Source organism: Triticum urartu, chromosome 2A (genome assembly GCF_056163025.1).
Source record: "Triticum urartu cultivar PI428250 chromosome 2A, HENAU_Tu73, whole genome shotgun sequence".
Taxonomy (NCBI): Eukaryota; Viridiplantae; Streptophyta; class Magnoliopsida; order Poales; family Poaceae; genus Triticum; species Triticum urartu.
In genome coordinates this window covers 35877703-35882445 of record NC_141874.1, presented here as the reverse complement: position 1 = coordinate 35882445, position 4743 = coordinate 35877703, and the positions used below count along the sequence as shown (strand labels likewise).

The 4743-nt window shown below is 42.2% G+C and overlaps 1 long non-coding RNA gene across 1 annotated transcript; it reads left to right on the top strand.

Moving 5' to 3' along the window:
* Nucleotides 1-1195: 1195 nt before the first annotated feature.
* Nucleotides 1196-2882, top strand: LOC147983321 (uncharacterized). The gene is made up of 3 exons (XR_015614963.1): nt 1196-1393; nt 2052-2182; nt 2439-2882. It is a non-coding gene; the product is annotated as an uncharacterized LOC147983321 (long non-coding RNA).
* The last annotated feature ends 1861 nt before the right edge of the window (nt 2883-4743 follow it).

Below are 4743 nucleotides of genomic sequence, written 5' to 3'. Positions count from 1 at the left end.
TGTGTGTGTGTGTTAGAGATAGAGAGCGAGGAGAGAGGGGGAGAGAGAGTGAGGAAGAGGGAGGGAGAGAGTGTCTGTGTGTGTGAGGATTTGATGGTAAAAAAGGTCGTCAATGTCACTTGATATGTATAAAAATATTAAATGTAATATTAGCATGATTAATGTTGAACTTTTATAATTATGTGGCCTCATTGCAACGCACGGACGTTCTTTTAGTATCACTGTAAAATTGGACTTGAGTTGGCACGTACACGATTATATTATACTAGTAGGGAGAAGTGTATGTACTGCACGTTTAACGTATGTATTCTTTTTTTGAGAATTTTAGCGTGTGTACTGTGTTTAGAGAAAAAAAATGGGGATCGAGTTAGGCCAGCGCTACAAGTTAGTATGTTGGTGGCGGAACCGGACCTACTTACCGAGGAGTTGCAAAAGCGATCCACAAGCAAGAATTCCAAAGCCCATTGTCCACACATCTCTTTATTAGTAGGTATTTAGATGAGGTGCGAGAAAGTCAGAGGGGCCAAAGTAGAAGTAATTGTTCAGCTACCATTTGAGCTCCTCAAGCATGGAAGCCACCGCCCATGAGACATGCAAAGCTTAACGCTAATGCAGCAGTGACAAAAAATACAAACAAAGAAGCCGTGGGAGTTGTGTGTAGGTATGAACATGGAAATTACCTGGGGGTTCTTGCGGTTGTTTTTGAAGGTTTGACGGAGCCTGAAACTTTGAAAGCGTTTGCGTGTCGAGAAGCTCAAGCTCTAGGTGAGGATTTGGCACTTCGTAAGATCCATATCACTACCGATTGTCTGAGAGTCATACATGAGCTTAAGGAGACAGAGCAGCGTAGTGAGTACTGTATGATAGTGAAGGAGATTAACTCTCGTAGATCCTTTTTTTGGCATGTGAAATATGCCACGAGCAGCGCGAGCACAATTTTGAGGCTCAGACTATTGCTAAGATGGCTACTAGCTTGGATGTGGGACGTTATTCGTGGCTCTCCAATCCTCCTAGTAACATTTGTATCCCACAAACCTTGTTTGATTGAAATATAAAAGAGCGCTGTTTCGTCTAAAAAAAAACTTACCGAGGAGTTGTTTCTCAAAAAATAAAATAAAATTTACCGAGGAGTTGGAATACGACGCGAGTCGGAGAGCGACCTGGTCCGTCCGCTCCTGTTCTATATAATGTGAGGCCCCTTTTGCCAGGGAAGCGAAATCAGACCACCCAAACAAACCCTAGATCGACGACGCCTTGCTCTGACATACCTGATGGCGCTTCGCTCTGCCCAGAGGAAGATGCCTGCCCTTGGTAGGTCGCTCGGGATGCCCCCCGTAGGGGGCTCTCGCCGCCGGCGTGTTCTCGCTTGATGTCCCATGTCCCACAGCCAGAGGTGAGCTATCTCTGCTTCCATGTTCTACAAGTTAGATCTGATAATCGGCGGTTCGATTTTGCTGTTTCTTTCTCTAGTTTCATCTAATTTACAACTTATATAGCCACCGCGATTTTGCTAGCTTCATAAAATTTTATCACTTTTGTTTTAGACAAATCAGTCATCACAAAATATCTGATTCCCGCTGGTCGATTTTGTTCTCTATTAAGTTGCATAGAGAGTAATTTTTTACAACTTTTTAGACAAATCACCCACAACAAGTTAGATCAGACCCCGCCCGTGTGATTTTCCTTTTTTTTCCGTCTAGTTTCATCTAATTTACAGCTTTCTAGACAAACCGACTACCTAAGTTAGATCTGATCCCAGACGATGCAATTTTGCTCTTTTCCCCTTAGTATCATCTATTTTTTAAAACTTTTTAGAGAAATCAATAACCCTTTTATATGAGAGGATGTTTGGATGGTGAAAGGTTTTTGTAAGGATATATTCTATTATTACAAAAGTCAACAAGGATTACTTATTTAGATTTGACGATGGACCAAAATTTAAAATTTATTTGGTCTTTCTCAACTTGAGGCATGCATGATTATTTACTTTATTGCAACTTCTTGATGAAATTCTAGCATTTTTAACCTCTACACATGCACTTTAACATTAGGAAGAAGAACTGTTTTATTCTGATGAAGCGCGTGCCAAACTGCGCGAGCAAAGCAAACGCAATCAAGCAAGTTTTGAGCAGAACATGAAGAATGTACAGAAAGATTTGGATTTTTTGAAAGAACTTCACAGGTAAATGACCAGAATTTATTATTATAATAATTACGCTTGATACTGTTCATGAACACTCTCGGTCTCAAAACCTTTATGTGTGAGCAGAATGTGTTGCTCTGTATTCTCAGACAAGGAAGTTGTTATACAAATAACGCTTGCATGCTTATTGACCAGATTATAAACTTTGTGTACACTATGTTTTATGTGCCCGTGAACAGAACATGTACGTAATACATAACTTTTCCTCTTAACATAATCACCCTTCTATGTGCAGTCGTCAATTGCCTGATCCTCGAGAAAATTTCCGCAAGAAGGCTTCGCAAATTTGAGAAGAAATGTGACATTGCTCTTCTTATACTAGTGCCTACAACTGCTGTGATCTTTATGAGTATACCATATTAACTTTAGTGGGTTATAACAAACACACTATCTTAGTTTTAGCTAGCATGGTTCTAGTGATCAAGGCTTTAGGCATTAAGTAGCTTATCTATTTTCCGGGTTTGACTCCTGTAATCTGAATGCATCATGGTTTTAGTGATCAACGTTCCAGGCATTATTAAGTACTCCCTCTGTAAAGAAATATAAAAGCGTTTTAGATCACTACAGTAGTGATCCAAATGCTCTTATATTTGTTTACGGAGGGAGTACATGCTATGTATTATCCGGGTTTGACCCTTGTAGTAATCTGAACTTGTCCAAGCTATAATGGTTGTAGTGATAGAGGTTCCAGGTATATCATGTATTATCCGGGTTTGACTTCCTATAATCTGAATGCACCTACTACTTATGCTAAACAGTGGATGCTACTCGTCCAATTCCCATGGGTTGCTCCCCAATTTCATTTACTGAAATTGAAAGACAAACAAACCTTCCTAATTATTACAGACAGACCAACAAAAGAAGTCCAAAACTGGACATCAAAGGTAAAAGACCCGAGATTCTTTTAACTACAAACTAGTACAGCTATCAACATCGCTTTCAGCAGCTCGTTCAAGAAGTCTTTATACAGCATTTCCGGCCTGTGATCCGGCATTCCTCAACACCATTGGCGCCCAGTCTTTTCCTCTACTGAATATGAATATGTCCGCCGCCACTGGAGCAGTAACCTCGCCCATTTGACTTTCACCCCTCTAATATAAATTAGCTTAACCTGCACTGCGGCACGTACGCCGCGCCCATCTATACTTCTTGATAGAATCCTGAACAGTTCTTTATAAGCTAGAGAGAAAATATGTGGTGGGTTCACTTGTGTTATATGCTATTACATAAATTACTCGCAAAAAAGATGCTATTACATGAAAAAAAGTACATTGATACATATATAAGAGCTCAAGATTGGAAAGACATGTGGTAACCAATGCAACTATTTGTGAGCAGAAAAAGAAAAACTGGACCATCAGAGTGAAAGTGTTTAAATATATTATAATCTAGGTGGAAGGACTGGAATTAAAGCTTGAAGTTGGGCTTTTGTAGAAATAGGTTAATGCAAAGGAGATTATTTAAGTGAACTACTACCACATGAGTATACATATATGGTCTAAGATTAAGCTCGCTGTGTGTAAGACTGTAAGAATTGCATCATCGGCGCATGGCTATAATGGCTGTTGGATCCAAGGCAAGTCCATATAGCTGTCACTTCACTACTCATCATGTGTTGGGGGTGGACAATGAAAAGAGATAGGAGTGTCTCAAACATGCAACGACCATAAGTAATACTACATCCGTAGAAAAAAAAATCAACTTAACAGTAAGTGAAAAAGCCGATCGCTAGACATGTCATGAGTGTGTACGTTTAAATTACTGGCTGAGAGCACTTCGTACGTTTAAGTAGACCAGAAGAAAGAATTAGGCATCTGTAAAGAGAGGGTCAAGAAAGTAGGCAAGCCAACGTGCTCAACGTCGATAGCAGAAGCCCCGGCTTGACAACGTTGTAGATCTCCACCCCAGGTGTCGCCGTGGCCGCAGCCCTCGTCCATTTTTCTGTGCTCCACCTCGAACTGCAAGTCTGTGCAACCACAAGCCAACATTTCTCTTGCTCTCACCATTTTTTCAAGCTCTACGACAGGAAAGTCCAGCTCCGTTGACGACAGTGGGTGGCCTAGTCGCCTAGTTTGCTCACCTTGGGGATGTTCCTGGCCATCATCTCGTCGGGTTCAGCTCCTGGAACACGCTGGCTTCGGATGCGCGTCCTCCATCTCCTCCTGATGCAGTCACCACATCCTCTCCAGAAGCGCTTTCATGTAGTCGATCGCGTCCCCAGGATCGACATTCTGTCAATCTAGATGCCCAAAATCAAGAACACACATTCAGATTTATTCCCAAGATTGTACCCCTTCAACTTTCAAGATCGATTGACGATTGGCCTTTACCTTGATGATCCTGGGCATGACGGAGCGTAGCATGGAGAGACGGTTCACGGTTGTTGAGGCGCTTGCGACGGCGACCATCAGGCTCTTGGAGGGCATGCCCTCCACCCTCTTCTTCTTCGACGGTGGCATACTCGCCGCCGCCATCTCGCAAGGGCAGAACGCGCCACTGTCCGCGGCAGGAACCCAGGCATCACACGGCGCTGGCGATTT